At 35.1% G+C, this 19,663-nt stretch overlaps 1 long non-coding RNA gene and 1 pseudogene across 2 annotated transcripts in view; one reads left to right on the top strand and one right to left on the bottom strand.

Annotated features, from left to right (window-relative positions):
• The window catches only part of LOC143238152 (uncharacterized), a 53,709-nt gene extending 51,317 nt beyond the window's left edge, over window positions 1–2,392 (top strand). The window contains exon 4 of the long non-coding RNA XR_013020433.1: window positions 1,356–2,392. This is a non-coding gene — a long non-coding RNA (uncharacterized LOC143238152). The remainder of the gene's footprint in view (window positions 1–1,355) is intronic.
• LOC143238151 (protein tiptop-like) overlaps window positions 1–19,663 on the bottom strand; it is a 79,312-nt pseudogene that overhangs the window by 5,991 nt on the left and 53,658 nt on the right. The window lies entirely within an intron of this gene.

Below are 19,663 nucleotides of genomic sequence, written 5' to 3'. Positions count from 1 at the left end.
TACCTTATACTACAAAAATTCAGGCTTTTACTTGTTCAGGTGTTTTCTGTAAATAAAATAAACCTGATGGTCTGTCTAGTTCCCTATATCATTACTTATATAAACATTCTAGAAAGCATATTTTCTTCAATCACCTTCGCTCCTATTTACGGTGTGATCGCATTATGTATTTAAAAGTTTTGCATATGTGAACTTTAATACTCGTGGAAACGTGTATTGACACATCCCTAACTTAAATGATAGACTAAAGGTAAAGCAGCTAGTTTTTCAACACCACCTACGCCAACTCTTGTCAGGCTGATTAGCAGGATTTAATTGCCGCTTTTTTAAAGCACTTGCAGCTCCAGTGCCTTTTGTGTTTGTGGGGGAGGGTAACGGAGTGTGCGCTAAACACTGGGAGGCGCTAGCCTCAGTGATACAAATACATATAATGAAGACACAAGCACTCGATGTACAATACTAGAAGGATGATGAATATCAAAAATTTGGAGTCCAATGTAAAACATGCAGTATTTAAAATAAGAAATTTTATGAACTAATGGAGAGTGAACATTTTATCAAGATCTAGGTGTTATAGGTGTTATTAACTGAAACATAACACGTGTATGTTTACGTTCTTCATCTACCATTTAGTGTTTAACAAGTTATCAGTTATGCTGCATGAAATACAGTATGTAAAAAAAGTTTACTTTTTCTTGTTCCTGGGCAGAAAGTGTTATTTCCCAATTGCTTATGCCTAAAGTAAATGGAAAGACCTATTTTTATATTCAAACTTTGCTTTTGTGACCTGGGTTATGAAATTTTCAAATATACTCATTTTCCAGAACATTCCAGGTAGATTCAGTGCTGAGTAGCTGATAGAGAATTTTCTAGAACTTTCCATAGTAGTAGTATATATATATATATATAGGGGCTCACCCTCAACACTTCAGTTTAGTTCTAGCTGTCTAAGTGAACACACAGATCCATATGATTTTATCGGAGGTAGCTTCAAGAACCTACAAGTATCCTCCAGACGCATTCTGTTATGTATGTGGCCAATTTATCAAGAGAGAAAAAAGTACTCTGCGACAGCATCTGCTAAAATGTGTGAAGCCTACAAGGCATATTTCGCGGCATGCCTGTTAGGGATCAAGACAAACCCTGGGCACCTCATTTTATTTGCGAGAACTGAAAAAAAAAACTCTAGATTTTATATTATACAAATTTTAGACCTTTCAAAATTTAAATATCTTTTAATTTCCAATAGGATAGAAAAATATCACATATAAAATATTTTGCAAGAACCTCTCACACATTAGTTGTGGATGAAATAAATTTATTATTCATAATAATTTTATTTTGCTCTTTTGCAGGATGGTACAGAGGGGAAAAGAGAGCCATGAAGTTCGCTATTCCAAGATTTTGGCGTGAACCCACTGACCACTCAAACAATTGCTACTTCTGCATGGTGGATCATTTCAGACGGAGGGTTGGCAAGAATGCATCTGCTACCATGTATCTGGACCTCTTGATAAGGACTCTGCAACCTTCAAGTACCTTGACTTCTTCCCTAAGCTGTCTGAGGCAAAGGTCAAAGCTGGTCTCTTCGTTGGACCACAAATAAAGATCCTGGAGTGCACAGAATTCCCCAAGAAGCTCAATAGGAAGGAAGAAAAAGTTTGGGACAGCTCAGTCGCAGTAGTTCGAGGCTTCTTGGGCAATCATAAGGCCGAAAATTATGTGGAACTGGTTGAGGCTGTGGTGAAGAACTACGGTAAAATGGGCTGCAGGATGCCCCTGAAAGTCCATATCCTTGACGCTCATCTTGATATATTCAAGGAAAACATGGAAACATACTGAGAGGAGCAAGGCGAGCGCTTCCACCAAAATATACCGGACTTTGAACGCCGCTACCAAGGAGCGTATAACAAAAACATGATAGGAGACTATATTTGGGGGGCTGATACATGAAAGTGATTTACATTACAGTCGCAAATCTCGAAAAACTACTGATTTCTAAACATTTTATTCATTTTTGTATAACTTTAGTACAAATACATGTAAATCTTGATTCATATGTAGTTTTATCCAGACCTTATGTAAATCAAAATGTGCAAATTTGCCCGTTTTTACACAGAAAATAGGTCAATTTCTAAATTTCATTATCCAGGTCTCAAAGGCAAAATTTGAAGGAAATAATGACCATTTTCTGTACTTTTGCAACTTAAGTAATTAAGTAATAACATATACTATCCAGGAACAAAATTTGTGTTACATAGTTTTATCTAAATTTGTAATTTTAACCATGATATAATTAAAATAGCCATGTTCAGTCTGTACCTTTACTAAAAATACAATACCAATAACCATGTTCTACTTAAAATCTGAATATATTACAGATAAATAAACTCTGTCTCAGAATACAGACCAGGTAACCAACTGTGTTCTATCTGCAATTTTAAATAGAAAATAGAACAGATAATTGTGTTTATCTCCGATTTTAACCAGAATACACTACATGTAACCGTATCATGTCTGTAATTTTAAACAGAATCCAGTACAGATAACTGAGTCGGATCTCCGATTTTAACCCGAACACAGTACTTATAACTGTGTAATTATGTGTTTCGTGCACTTTTAACTAGCATACAATACAAGCAATCGTGTCGTATTTGTTACTTTAATCACAACACAGTACAGATAACTATGTATTACGTGTAATTTAAATTATATTATAACACAGAAGAGAGTCCCGGCATGGCCAGGTGACTAAGGCGCTCGATTCGTAATCTGAGGATCGCGTGTTCGAATCCCCATCACACCAAAGCATGCTCGTCCTTTCAGCTGTGGGGGCGGTGGGTGGTGATGACTAGTTGCTTTTCTCTAGTCTTACACTGCTAAATTAGGGACGGCTAGCGCAGATAGCCCTCGTGTAGCTTTGCGCGAAAATTCAAAACAAAGAAAACACACAAAAGAGCAGCGCCCTAAATTATTAATGTGATTCGAATCTTAATACGTTGGAACATTATCAGCATAATTGTTCAAAATCTAAACATACTAGTGTGTTTTGCCATGTTCGCGCACCTTGACGTGTCATTCTTGAGACTAGAATATATAACAAAGTTTCATCTCGTACCTACACGTTTAACACAAACGTGCAGCTTTTTCAAGACTTACAGTCGTGTTTACGCAATATTCGTTACTTAGAAAAATGCTTTTACAGCATTAGCTATAGCCACGTCTGCTCCGTCAACAATTTACAATTGGCTAAAGACCATTAATAAAATCATATTTCAACCCCTCCCCGCCCTTCCGTTGACAGCTTTGTACACAAGTATGACGTGGGTCAATGTGCCGTGATACCGGGGTCACCATGATGTTCTCACCCCCTGTAGCGGTTGATTAACGTCGGCATCTGAAGCCGAACACGCGATACATTAGATTATTCCAACTAGACCAATATGACGTCCTGCTGAGAAGTCTGTTTCTTTAAGCAGGAAACACGAGTTGCCATCTTGTTCAAAAGTTCAAACGATTTATAACAGGTCTTCCTACTTTCTCTGTATTCAGATCTATACATCACCATATGCCGGACAGTCATACAAAATCGGTCGCTGCCTTCCACCAACTAGCTCTCCTCTGCAACATGCAATTTATAAGAGCTACAGGACAACTAAACTTACTTCAAGTCATTTTTTTCAAATAAAATATAACATATCAAACAGGGAAAGCAACCAAAATAATTCTACTTCGCTTTTCAAATCTGGGTGAATAAACTCCAGTAAAACACTTGATGTCGTTGTTTATTTTAAGCGGCGAATTATTGAAGTAACTCAGTTACACGATTATTAATCAGTTATAATCAATGATAAGTTTGTACTGTTATATGTCCTGTACACATCTTCAATTCCAATAATATACTGCATAATATCCTCAAGACGGCTGGTCTTTAGGTTAACATTAAAACTTTAATTAAAATATAGTACAGAACAACATTGTTAACCTGAAGATGACCTAAGAAGGTCGAAACGTTGTTCTGTACTTTTTTAAATTAAAGTTTTAATACCAATATCAGCCGTCTTGATAATATATTTTTACTTCAAGTGGGTTTCTTGTCATCACGAATATACTGCATTTGTTAGTGTTTGAGTTTGTTTAGGATAAAGCACAAAACTACACAATGGGCCATCTGTGCTCTGCCAACCACAGGTGTCGAAACCCAGTCTCTAGCGGTATGAGTTCACAGATATGCCGCTGTGCCACTTGAGGGCGCATTTGTTGGTGATTGTTTCTTCATAAATTTCTGGTAACAAAAGGAATCGTTAATATAACTTGAATTTATAACAGTTGATAAAACACTATAGACAAATATTAGAGCTTCGACTAGTAGTTGATCTTCGTCGTTTGCTTTTTTTCAAAATAAAATTACTGACAAGGAAATGAATGTCCGAAACTTTGAGAATGGTCCGTCTGAGCAAAATGCTTATTTTTCCACCAATAGGTTTGTATGTTTGTAATTAAGTACAAAACTAAACAGTGGACAATATGTGATCTGCCCAAAAGGGGTATCAAAACCCTTTTTCTAGTGTTATAAATCCGCAGACATGCCGGCTGATGAGTAACTGGGAGCTCTCCAGCAGGTGGTGATAAAAAAAGCACAACAGTTTATTAAAAGAAAATGTTAAGGGCAATGTCAGCAAAACATTGTTAAAAATACCGACAATGAAACATTGTTTAAAATACTGACAACGAAATATTGTTAAAAATACCTGCAAGGAAACATTATCAAAAATACTGACAACGAAACATTGTTAAGAACAGTAGCAGCAAAATATCCTTCATAATAGTGGCAGAAGAATATATGTGTTCCCACCAAACTCTGGAAAGGGGTTTTTATAAGTGAGTAATAATAAAAAGACATGATAAAAACAGAAAAACAACAATAACAAGTTGAAATATTAATACGCTTTTAATTCACCAAATAATATGTTGTTTTCCATATAAACAGTCCATAATACATCACTGTTTCCTTATCAAACAGCCCTTAAAATATTATTGACTTTTAGTAAAACGGTCAAAAACATAATTATTTTCCAGTTACACGATCCAAGACACATAACAGTTTCCAAATCAAATAGTTCAAGATATATCATTGTTTTCTAGTGAAGCATTCCAGGACATATCACTATTACCCAGATATACTAGCCCAAGACACATCATATTTCCCTATTAAAACAGTGTAAACCATATCATTGTTAGTGAAAGAGTATAAACTACACCATAGTGAAACAGTCTAATATATATCAATTTTCAGTAGTGAAACAGTCCAAAATGAATCGTTATTACTCAGTAAAGTAATCTAAAACACATCAAAATTTATTAATCAAACAGTGTAAACCAAGTCAGTCCGTAACATATTAAAGTTTCCTTATAAAACACCCCAAAACGGTATTTTTATCACGAGTCTTCGTTAATCTTTACATAAAAAATATATTAATAAAAATATTTATATTCTGACAAGCTAACCACTGGACCACACCCGGTTCCTACAGATGAAATATATTTGTTACTAAACGATACAACAAATCCAAACCTTCAGTGAACTGAGGGGTTTTAAGATGGTTTAAGTATGATTAACTGAAACAAAAAGACAAAAACCAACACTATATTTACTTTGAAACCCAGAGAGACCTTCAACCTACATGATAAACTTGGGATTATATATTTCAATATATTTTCACGTCTTCGTCAAGTCTGATGACACAACATGAAGATCTGATAATACACGGGAGTAGTTCGAAAGGTATATGATCACCGACTTTATACATCGGTCCTCCACGAAAATGGTGGCTCGGCATGGCCAGGTGGTGAGGGCGTTATAACGTGACCCGGTCAATCTCACTATTCGTTGGTAAAAAGAGTAGCCCAAGAGTTTGCGTTGGGCGATGATGACTAGTTGCCTTCCCTCTAGTCTTACATTGCTAAATTAGGAACAGCTAGCACAGATAGCCCTCGTGTAGCTTTGCGCGAAAATTCAAAACAAACAAACGAAAATGGTATGGAGGTGGTTAGATTAGTTCCTCAATAAACCACTATGTGGAGTGGGTCAAAATATTGTCTGATTAGTATGCTGTCATGAAGGTAATCAGACTGGTTCTATACTAGCCTGGTATGAAGGTGATTAGACTGGTTCTATACTAGCCTGGTATGAAAGTGATTAGACTGGTTCTATACTAGCCTGGTATGAAGGTGATTAGACTGGTTCTATACTAGCCTGGTATGAAGGTGATTAGACTGGTTCTGTACTAGAAGGTGATAAGAAATGAAGCGAAAAGCAATGTGGTATCCAGTTATCCGGGTATGTAAAAAATACTGGTACAAAAATATTCAGCAATGGGACAAAACGTACTGGTATGCTGGTCATGTCTTTCAAACATGTTATGAACAAAAGACAATAAAGCATATTTTGAGTGATATATATGTTGTTAGGGGTTCTACAACCAACGAAGATATAGAGACTGTAAACAATTATTATTACAAAGTGATTGGGCATGAATCTCAACGGTAGTTCCAGGGTTAATAGGATCACAGACAAACTGATACAGGAAAGTATGAATATTTACGCAAGTGGGTTGGCTGTCCCTAATTTTAAATTATTATATTATAGGAAAGGGAGCCAGACAGCAGCGCCTCCTCTTTGTTCATCATCGTAACCACAGATCCAAGTTGAGAAACACGATTTTAATTTTTTACGGTAATGTTACGCGAACATGGAACCCTCAGATGCACAGTCCGGTATGCTAACCCCACCCTAAAAACATAGGCAATTGAATTGTAACATACGTAAAAAACGGGTAAATGATTCATCATTTGATATCTAATGTACACATAATAAACAAAAATCAAACGGAAATCTTATCATTCCTTATTCAATTTGAGCCATGATTTAACCCGACTTGATTATTTTCGATATGAATTAGTAATTATATGGGCGCATCTTTAAACTAGAAACACGCAATCCTGTTAGAGGAAAACTAGTTTTTTCTCAACTTTAGTGAAAAATATTGGATACGAACAACTCGAAACTCACAAGAACAGAAATGCCACACACTCAACATGGTTATTTATTTGCTAGATCCACGTGTAAACAGAAAAAGAAGTAGATCCACTTAGGTAGTATTCACACTGGATTCATATCGAACAACTTCATTTCAGTCCGTTTGTTTTGATGAATGTACCAGTTGTTCATTTCTTAACTAACTTGGTAATGAACTGGAGTTCATGTGTCACCTCCGTGTTTTGTTAGCGCTCACCGAGACCTTTAATACTCATACAAAAAAAAACAAAAAAAAACTATCGAATGAAACAAACACGGTTCTTTTACCAAACGGTATGAAAAACTTCTGGTAGATCCAGTTCGGTTTAGATTATATTGCCAATCGAACTTTGTTCTTCACACTATTCTCGAAACTACGCGAACTGTATGTAGTCAGTACAAAAAACTCCCAGTGTGAATAGGTCCTTAAAACCCTGTGAAGCCAGATCTAAAGTTCGCCACAGGGGGCTTTGCGGTTATTAAGGAGTAATAGTTTGTTCGTATTAAATAGGCTTGTCAAGAATACCCTCCTGCCTTTACGACGATATTCACATGTAGTATGTTTTACAAATGTGCTTGGAATGTCAGCAGTTATGAAGAACCAGTCAATAAAAAATGTTGGGTTACCCTGGAACATATTTAAATATTCACTAAACGCAAGTAGTAACATCACCTACACGAAATTTTAACATACGTACACAAACTTCGTTATCCGCTATCTCATTAAAGTAATGTTGTCCAGTTTATACTGACTCTCTTATATCTGATAGATATATGTCAAGTTTCTTATTATTGCCTTGTTATTCTTGTCTAATGAATTCTTAATATCGTGACAAAAGTAACATGTTCAGTTTTGTTCTGTTTCATTTTGACAAAGAAATGTGTTAAATTCACTCTTACCATATTGATGAAGAAATGTTATACAAACAGTTTATTTCTCGGCAGTTGTTAAAATAAATGTTTAGACTGATTTCTAATTATTAAATCACCTGTTTTATTCTGGGCCTTTCTTGTTAACTTATAAGGTAGAATTTCTAGTCAGTAGAGAACGACCGTAGTTCAGTTACAGTCAATAAAAAACAGTATCTCTGTTTCTAGTCAGTATAAAAAGCAATGACCCTAGTTTGTTTGTAGTCAGTAGATAATGTAATGACCCTAGTTTGTTTGTAGTCAGTGGATAAATTAATGACCCCAGTTCGTTTGTAGTCAGTAGATAAATGTCTTCATATCCATTATAGTAGATAAAATAGTGACTCCAGTTCGTTTTGAATTCGTAGACAATTAAAAAGGCTCCAGGCCCTTTATAGTCAGTAAATTAATATCCCAAATTCGTTTCTAGTCAGAAAATAAAGTAGTATATATTAAATTATAAACTTGTAATTAGTAGATGACAATCTTAGTTACTCTCTAGTTAGAAAATGTAGTAATGTCTCCAGTTCTTTTCTATTCAGTAAATAAAGCAATATCGCCAGTTTGTGTCTCGTCAGTAGATAAAGTAATTACTCCAAGTTAATTTATAATCAGTAAATAAAAAAATATCTTCAGTTTATGAATAGTCTACAGATAAAATAATGACCCCAGTAAATTTTTAGTCAGTACATAAAATAAATGCCCGTTTCTTGTTAGTAGATAAAACAATGACCCACAGCTTATTTAGTTTGTATATAAGGTATTGACCCCATGTTATTTCTACTCGGTAGATAAAGTATTAACCCTTGGTTTGTTACTAGTGAGTAGATATTGTAATGATCACTAGACTGTTTCCAGTTGTTAAATAAAGTAATGACCCAAAGTTTAGTTTAAATTACTATATAAAGTAATAATCCACAGTTTATTTTCTATTGGTAGAAAAAGTAATAGCCTCCAGTTCGTTTCTAGATAGTAGATAAAGTAATGACCCCCATATCGTTTCTAGCTAGTAGATAAAGTAACGAGTCCCAGTTGGTAGCTAAAACAAAGTATTCAGTTTTCAACATTAGAAGGTAGTAGTGTACGAATGGCAAGAAAGAAGGCAACTACATCAAAATAAATTATTTTACTAGTTAAGATAGGTGTACATCATACAAAAAATAACCAACCTGTACTACTGATTGATTGAACACTGATTCTGTTGAAGTATAAAGCCTTCATCAGCTTTTCAACAGTTAAAAATAAGGATGACGTCATTAGATTCGTATCGTTTTCATTTCATACTTAATATCACGTCATTAGTCGCGTTCCTTCTTCATTGTCTCTAACTCAAAAACGTGACTGTTGTGACCATGTGAAAAAAAAAAAAGCCTCGTTTATTGTTTCAATAGTTATCTGAAGGTTGAAACTGGTAAACTCTGGAAACTTCGAACGAGAATCCCCTTTTTCACAGTTCGAAACTCACATAGCAGTGCTTTAGAGAAGAGCATTTATAAATCCAAAGTAGTTAAGTAAAACTGTATGTTTATACCTAACTCACCGAATTTTATAAGTAAATGAAACAAGTTATACTTTCAATGTGAAAAATATAGTGCTCAGTTTTCGATTAGAAACAAGCCAAATAAGATATAAATATATAGACATATATCTTTTGTATATATATTTATACACGTATTTAAATGTTTTACAAAGACTGAGCACTCTGTTTATTTACACATAAATCGTTAGGTGTTAGAAACATTTCATAAGAATAAAAAAAAAATCTTAAAACTTAGTACAATTGATGCCGCCACATGTAAAGAAAACGAAATCATCCCATCCCTAAAATAAAATGAAGTCTACTAACAGTTTTCATACACTCGTGCTTTAGAAATAAACAGTCTCTAAAGAAATGGATCTAACTTTCCTTTTTATTTACTAAACCCACCAAGAGTGGCGTAAAGAATGTTAAAAAGCTTAGCCTCGCAAGATGTCGTTATTTAAATAATTTTCGTGACAAATTATGACAAATTAAAGTTGCTCATTGTTTGAAAACGTGCATTCATAATTTTAGACATTTTGTTTTCCTAATAAAGAAAGCAGACGAATTATTATATCAGGTTACATAAAAATAAGCATTGGCACAAAATGAGATTCACCTAACAGTACCTATCAGCCTACCTATCTCACTTATATTCAACCTATCAACCTATCTCATGATTACCTAAGTTACCTTGGAGAATTAAACACTAATATGAAATATTATATAATTGGAAACAGTTTCTACAATCTGAAAACTTACCTATCTGGAATTTTACTTCACAGTCTCGAACCTTACCTATCCGAAGTATTATCTTATGGTATGATACTTTTTCACCCTGGAGTTTTGGGGAATTATCCTACAGTCTGAAACCTTTTTCTATCTGGGAATTGTCCTACAGTTTGAAATCTTTATCTATCTGAAGAATTGTCCTACAGTCTGAAATCTTTATCTATCTAAAGAATTATCCTACAGTCTGAAATCAGCTTCCTGAAAAATTAACAGAAAGTCTGAAACCTCCATGTCTGTAAAATTATCTTACAGTTTGGAACATGGCCTCCTTGGAGAAATCAGCCTACAGTCTGAAACATCCCATCCTCGAAGAGTCATCCTACAATTTGAAATTTTCGTCTGAACTGAGTCTTCAATTTTATAATTATCTTATAACCTTATTGCCTATTTGGAGTATTATCATACAGGCGTATAAGGTCAAATATATGTTTAATTTGATCACAGTACAAAAGTCTACCATCATTTGAGAATAAAGACAAAGAGAGACTACCCTGTTGTAAATCTGAGAGTATATCGAGTAACTATCTACAGGCCTGCCGAAAGGAAGGGAAGATTCTCCCGAGGCCCACTAGCTCAAATGTGACCCTAAATAAAGCAGAGTAAATATTGGTTCAGAGATTGAGACCTACATAGAATTGTTCCTGAAGTACAAGGAAGCTTCGAAGGACCTTAAACAAATACCTTGGTACGATTTTGAGAGTATAGTCGGTAGGTAACTACAACGTACCTTCAAGTATGTAGGTTAAAGAATAACTAAGTTGTGCGTTTGATTGTATAGCAAATACATAACTACCCTTCTATACGTTTGAGAATACACCAAGCAGTTCACCTCCATCCTGTGAGTTCAAGAGTATAGAAAGTTGTTCGTTTGGAATTTTCGCACAAAGCTGCACCAGGGCTATCTGCGCTAGCCGTTCCTAATTTAGCAGTGTAAGACTAGAGGAAAGGCAGCTAGCCATCACCACCCACCGCCAACTCTTAACTATTCTTTTACCAATGAATAATGGTATTGGCCGTCACATTATAACGCCCTCACAGCTGAAAAGACGAGCATGTTTGGTGCGACAGGAATTCGAAACCGCAACCCTCAAATTACGAGTCGAGCGCCCTAACCACCTGACCATGCCGGGTCGAGTGTAGAAAGAAGATAAACTCTTCGTGGACGTGAGAGAATGAAGAGTAGATAACAACCGTCACTTTGAATTTGACTAAATTTCAAGTTAGACCTATGTTTTGAAACATCGATGTAATACTACTACATTCATATATTTATCATTACTGATATTCAAGATAAAATCCACAAATTACAAATTAACCCGCTTCATTTCTGTAACGATAGTTTAATATTAAAACCAGGAGAGAAGGAGCTTATATCTAAATATCTGTGAACAGAAAAACTTATAAAGAAGTCGAGAAGTCCGTCAGTTAGATAATTCATGTCTCTCCAATCAATAATGGGAACAGCTCTTTATGCAAATACTTTTTTACACGTTCGTGCTGATATCAACAAAAATGCGAACAGTAAATAATTTACACTGAAACCAATACAAATTCCAACAGTTTGTTATGCAGATAAACTCTAAGTCCATACTTACACCAATGAAAAACATGGATAGTTCGTTATCCTTCTGTTATTTTCTTTTTTATCACTGAGCGCGAAGCTACACATACGAACTATCTTTGTTGTACTAACCACATGTACTGAAATAAGATATTTAACGTTATAGGCCCTTAAGCTTACAGGGAGCAGCTCGTTATACATGTTCATAAAAAAAACAATGAAGAACGTGGACACTTCATTATTCCTATCATACACGTTTATACTGACGCAAGAGAAAACTGTAGACAGCTCATTACACAGGTAAGTTACACGTCTATACAATGAAGAACGTCAACAATTCGTTATGCAGATACTTTACGCGTCTATACTGACAAAACGTAGAACGTCAATAGCTCGTTATGCAGATAACTTACACGTCCATACCGACATTAGTGGAGAATATAGACAAATCTTTATACAGATAATTTATCTTTGAAGAATGTGAACATCTCGTTATATGTATAATTTATATTTTCATAGTAATGCTAATGAAAAACATGGATAATTCGTTATGCTTTGTTTTTCTTTGTTTATTCTTGAACACAAACCTACATAATTTGTGCTGTGCCTACTACGGGTATCGAAATTCGATCTTTAGCTTTATAAATCCTCAGACTTAACGGGAACAGTTCGTTACGTGAATAATTACGTTTTCATTATGAAAAGAATGAAAAATACGGACAGTTCATTATGTCTATGATTCACATGTTTATACTGACGTCAATGAAAAATACAGACAAATATTGATGTAGATAATTTACATGTTCATACTGACACCAGTGAAGAACATGGACAGTTTGTTGTATAGATAATTCATATGTTAATGCTAGTGCCAATGAAGAGCCTGGACAGTTTATGTAGATAATTCATATGTTAATGCTAGCGCCAATGAAGAGCCTGGACAGTTTGTTATGTAGATAATTTATATGCTCTACTGACACTAATGATGAATTTGAATTGTTTGCTAAGGCAGATAATTTGCATATCCACATCAATACGACATAATTAATTAACCCACTACGTTATGTCAAATAATTATCAGAATGCAGTGTTTACCACAACGAATATTGCTCAGAGAATCTCACAGGATAATTATTATTTGGAGAATATTATAAAAATCAAACAATACTATTAAACAAACACACATAACTAAACAAACACCACTAGAAACTCTTTAATATTCTTCAGTTGATTGACTGATTGGAATTAATAACAAAGTTACACAATGAGTAACCTGTGCTCTGCTCACCATGGGTATCGAAGTATGGATTTTAGCGGTGCGAGTCCGCAGACGTGCCGCTGAGTGGTAAGTTTTCCTCAAATTCACAGCCTAGGCGTTAGTTCGGTCAACTTTGTTCAAGTTATAATTCTTATTTTATTACGAAGTATACAAATCGTTACCCACTGGGATAGCAGTAAGACTTCGGATTTATACCTCTAAAGTCAGGGGTTCGATTCCCCTCAGTGGATACAGCAGATAGCCAGATGTGGCTTTGCTATAAGAAAAACACATATACTGTATACAAAGCAGTTGTCACTTACATTTCTTTTTAAATTGGACTATTTACGCTTAAAACCTGTCTATTCACTTATGTGTCTCTCCACATATAGCACAAGTTTAACATTACAACTAGCATATATTTCTTCTAAAATATCCAAGAGAAATACATTTCTTAATGTTAAGTGACGGACTCACATAAGCAATTATACAATTAAACTTTTTATGGGGTGAAACGATGAAACATCGTTTTTTGCTTTAAAACTGGGACAGTTAATTTATTCCCAGGAATAAAATACAATTTAAACAGATACTGTAACAAACTCATGATTAGCTAAGGTAACTTGTGATTGTGAGAACACATTCATCTGTAAATTAGTGTATGCACATCACGGTTAAAAGTAATTCGACAGAAAAAAACACCGTCTTTCAATTAGCATTTTCTTCGCAATTAACCATCCATAAGTCCTTCCCATAAAACAAAGATCGGTTTCTTTGAAATTTATTAAAAATGAACTTAATGGCATACAAACAGTGTACACGACTGATGGACGTCAATCTGGGAAGGACTTAAGGTGCTGATAACGTGGCGATTTAACAGGAAGCATTTGTTTTGTCACGAGTCAGCTCTTTTCTAATTACTTTAACAACACTGATTCATACATTTCGCAAATGACCAATATCTAAACTTCCTGTTTAATTCAGGTCATACATGACAATCAGAAGATAATCAGTAATTTGAAAGGAGGAAGGATTACGATTTTTTTAAAACACATCTTTGAAAAACAATCAAATATTTGACTTGGTTTTGTTTGGTTTATGTTGAATTTTGCGCAAAGCAACACGAGTGATATCTGTGCTAGTTGTACATAATTTAGCAACGTAAGATTAGAGGGAAAGCAGCAAGTCCTAACCATCCACCGCCAACTCTTGGGTTACTCTTTTACCAACGAATAGTGGGATTGACTGTAACATTATAACGTTCACACGGTTAAAAGAATGAGCATGCTTGGTGAGACGGGGATTCGAACCCGCGATCCTTCAATTACGAGTCGAGTGCCTTAGCTACCTGGCCACCAAATATTTGATCTTCTCATAGAAATTAATTCTCAATCCATTGACGAATGTTCGTGAAAACCAAGCTCTGACTGTATAACGATGTTTCCACTGAAATTAATCAACCAAAAATAAATAAAACAGTTGACGATTTAACCCTAATATCCACAAAAGAAAGTTTGTTTTGTTTTTATGAATTTCGCTCAAAGCTACACCAGGGCTATTTGCGCTAGCCGTTCCTAATTTAGCAGTGTAAGACTAGAGAGAAGGCAGCTAGTCATCACCACCCACCGCCAATTCTTGGGCTACTCTTTTACCAACGAATAGTGGGATTGACCGTAACATTATAACGCCCCCACGGCTGAAAGGGCGAGCATGTTTGGTGCGACTGGGAATCAAACCCGCGACCCTCAGATTACGAGTCGAACGCCTTAACCCACCTGGCCATGCCGGGCCACCAAAAGAAAGTAACCCGTCTCGTAGCTTCAAAGCGGGCAAATTGCCGTCGGTTCTAGCATCGGGTTTCGGTCCTTGTTTGGACCATGGAGGATCAGTTTCAGCGTAGACCTTTTCCTCCCTGTTGCCAAAACATGTGTTCAATAACGTTCAATTTTCCCGTCATAAATTGTGCTATCTGTTCTATTTTGATTTGAAAGTTTCACCTGAGTAATATTTTCCTGAAGTCAAAACTCGGTGTTGAGAGTCGTTGGACATTTGTTCCACTTCTCCTGGGACAAGTTCATATACAAGTATATATACACATTTTTTAAAAATGTAAATCTGAATCATAATAGAAAAAAACAAACAAACTCATATCCAGTAATCAGATAAATAATTTCTGTCTTATTCAGGACTGATATACTACAGCCTATAAAATATAATGCACTCTTTACCATAGTTAAAGAAAACGCGAGGTCTTTTTCTTTTTCAAGCACAGATAAGTGCTTTTGCCAACTACGGATGTCGAACTACAATTTTTAACGCTATAAGTTATTAGATTCAACCAGAATCACCGAAATAGTCAGTGGAGAAAAATGAACTGAACAACATGTACAAATGTATAATATTAGATATACTTCCGCAGGGTCCCTGAAAATATTCTGTTGCAAGGGTAAGTAAAACCTGAATTAAGAGTAACAAATATTTTTATTTATTGCTTTTGAAATGTTTCATGCTGTGTTGTAGCGTACACAGTGCATAATTCTTCTAGTGATGCATGTCATGCGTACGTTTTACTGATGTCACAACAACACAAACTGCAATCGTTAAGTGCCCCTTATGTGACGTCATTTTAGTGTCTACTGACTGACTTACTAACAACACACTATTGTATACTGGTGTGAGTGGTAAAAACAGGTAACTCATCCAGATGGATTTCGGCCCCCTTTCGGGGAAGTAACTGACAAATAAAACTAGAATTAAATAAGAGTTTGCAACACCCCACACAAACAAAGTGCCTGTATAGATATTTACACATACTAAGATTTCATATCATTTTGCCCTTGATACCACGACATATTTCATCTCGAAGGGTACGTGGTATTGTGACTCAACGAAAGGCATGATGTATACGTAGTGCGTAACAGTATCTCTTTTTCAGATCGGTCGTACCTTCAAGATATATCCTTTAGAAACTTCCATGAGAAACCTTTTATCCTTTACAAAGCCTTTGACAAGGAAGAAGAAAAAAATAGTCTAATTATATTGAAAAAAAAACTAAAGTTTTTCTGCGTAATGATATTTTGTTATTTTGGATTTCGCGCAAAGCTACTCAAGGGCTATTTGCGCTAGCCGTCCCTAATTTAGCAGCGTAAGTCTAGAGGAAAGGCAGCTAGTCATCACCACCCACCGCCAACTCTTGGGCTACTCTTTTACCAACGAATAGTGGGATTGACCGTAACATTATAACGCTCCCACGGTTGAAAGGGCGAACCTGCGACCCTAGGACTACGAGTAGAGTACCTTAACCACCTGGCCATGCCGGGCCCCTACATAATGAAGAATTGTGATTGGAGAACTGTAAACAACGACCACCAAAATACCATTACGTATTCATTGTTTAACAATATTGATATAACAAATTATCTATCAGAGTAGTTACAAATTTAAATTCCCCTTTAATATATTATCGTGCATTCATTATTTGACAATACTGATATATCAAATTATCTATCAGAGTATTTACGAACCTTAATTTTCCATTAAGATATTGTTTCTTCATTGTTTCACAATACCAATATAACAAATTCTCCATGAAAGTATTTATGAATTTAAATTCTCCATTAAGATATTGCTGTGTGTCCTGAATATTGTAAACGCGTATTAAAATCAAGAACATTAAGATAAACTTACGGAAATTGTGACCAAACTTACAATAAATAACGACTTGTTCTATTCTTCTTTACCGTTTGTTCCATGAACTGTTTCATTATCTCGAAACGTTTCGAAACACTTTTTCGAACAACATCAAATTGATATACATACAGTTTCGGACACTTTCACCCGTTCGTTTCTGTCCATCGATTTATTATTGAAAGAAAAACCCATAACAACTTAAAAAGCCGCGTATTTCTAAGGATGATCACAAACATAATTCTAAACGCCTGCTGTGTGTGTCGGCTGATATGGATGAGAAAGTTCACAATATTTTAAATGGATGCTGTGGGAGTCGGCTGTTCAGGAATTGAATGTTTATATCAGTTTTAAACTAATGTTATACCTCAGCTAATCTGAAACAAAATAATGCTTGTTATATGTGTCAGCTATTCTGCAATAGAATGCTTTAAACAGAATTCTAAACGTCATTTCTATGCGTCAACCAACCTGGAACAGAATGTTCATAATATAAATTTTAAACGCCTGCTAAGTTATGTCGGCTAACCTGAAACAGAATATTTACGGCAAAATTCTAAACATCTGTTGTGTATGTACCGACTAATCAAGAACAGAATACTTATGACAATGATTCTTCTTTCTACTCTAACAGAGTTTGCCCACATATTTCATTTCGAGAAAAACTTAACAATAAATTTTAATTTTATATTCAATATATAAATAAGTAAAGCTTTAAAAGTCAAGTAGAATAAAATAAAAACGAAATCACAAAACATAAAATACTATACACGACATTGTGTAATAGTTAGATTTACTGGTTATTCGGTACTTTCCGGAGGCAATCGGAATATGCTCATATTTTAACTAAATAAATATATAAAATAAAAGTTCTTGCAATACATTTCGACGCATTAGTTTACGTGGAATACGTGTGAACTCTTTGAGGGAAATGAAACCCTTGTAATAGTACTCCGTCCTTAACAAATCTCTTGTGGTATTTGGTATTTTGATCATAACGTAAGATATAATTCTTTTTCTTTTATACAAAAATCACTTTTTTCGCAAATTTTAAAAACACCGAGAACGTTATGTTTGTTTCCGAAAAAAGCTCTCGGGTCATCAAGTACTTTTCAAAATATTTCTCGAGTGGTAGTGTCTTCAAAGGTGAGTAATACTTAACTATTTGTTCTTATCTTAATTCAATTATTTTTCTTTTCTCCTAGTAGATAGCAATATATATATAAGAACCTAATTTCATGTAGAATAACCGATAACCGAAACAAGACAAATATGATCTACATATGTCAATAAGGGCGATCTGGTGACGTATGTCATTGTAATAATGAGACAGTTATACGTGTTAATTTGAAAAATATTGGTATCGTTCTCTGCGCTCCGAAGATATCTACTTTTACTCTTCAAATATCTTTTGACTTCTTTTCCGTTAAACACGCACACAAGACCATTTCACATTAAACCTTACGCTGGAATCTGACACAATATAGATACATATTAAGTGTTTGTGTGGTGTATTTATAGTTTAGTGGATCCAGTAGGAATATTCATCTTTAAGGAAGAAATCTCTGCCAACTCTTTCACACTTTACTTTCAGTTTGTTTTGTAACACTTCACTCTTTTCCCACTCACAAGAAGTGACGTAACAGTATCTAGCATCAGAACGTCACCCTGTCACTCCCTCATCGGAAGTGACGTAGAAATCAGAGCTTCCCAGGCAGGTAGTACTGAGCGCCACTGGTGGACGCACGAGCTCCAGCACGCGTCCCCATCACGAGAACTTTATGATTTTTATCACCGACGGAATCTAAGTGTTAATACTGTTTTATTGATTTCCTACCCTACACGTTTCGACCAGTGTCGGTTTTAATTGTTTCGTGCTAACATATCCATAGCACAAGTTCTTGGAAATGTTGACTCTCACTTCTCTGTACTTTATCAGAAGGTAAGATGGTCGTTTGTGTATAATGTCCGTGTTTTATCTGACTGTTTGTCAGTATACAGTGTTTGTGTATCATGTGAGTGTGTGTTTCTATATAGTTTTCTTGTTCACGTGTCATCTTGATGTTATTCTATATAGCTTTCGCAAATATGTGTGCTTGTATATAACGCGAACACATATACATGTATTTCAACCAACCAGGAACAGAACGTTCACAACAGTTTTCTTTCTTTCTACTTTCACGCAGTTTGCTCAGATATTTCATTTCGAAAAAAAAAAAGCAATAAACTTTACGTTCAATATATAAATAAGTTAAGTCTTAAAAGTGAGCATCATTCGTGAGTCATTTATGTGTGTTTAATATGCACTCTTCGTATATCATGTTTTTTTAAATAATGTTTTTGTATCTTTGTGTATCATCTATTAGTGCCAAGTGTCCGTATATAGACACTGAGTGGCATTCTTTCAATACCTAAACATAGGCATGATTGTTTAATAATGAAGATGATAGTTTCTTGTACATGTTTTTAGCAGTTGTATTTACCTAACCCAGTACGTCCTGACATTCTACAACACACAACCAAATATCGTTTATGGATCAAGCGCTGTTACGCAAAAACGTTTTACAGTACCACCATTTAACAAAATTTTAACGTTAAAGATTTTAAATAAACTAATTGCCATAGGCTGCCTGGTTAAGCACAAGACTACGCAATGACCTATCTGTGCTCTGTCCACTACCGATATCGAAACCAGATTTCAGCATTGTAAACACGAAATTTGATTGCTCAGTCACTAGAAAGCGATTAAAATGAGTCCTTGGTGTTATTGTAATATACATACACGAGATAAAGCCGAACACCTAACTAATTATCTCACAAACTGATCTAAGACATTCAAAATAAAAGTTAAAGTATTTC

Source organism: Tachypleus tridentatus, chromosome 13, assembly GCF_004210375.1.
Source record: "Tachypleus tridentatus isolate NWPU-2018 chromosome 13, ASM421037v1, whole genome shotgun sequence".
Classification (NCBI taxonomy): domain Eukaryota; kingdom Metazoa; phylum Arthropoda; class Merostomata; order Xiphosura; family Limulidae; genus Tachypleus; species Tachypleus tridentatus.
This window is presented reverse-complemented; position numbering and strand designations above follow the sequence as displayed.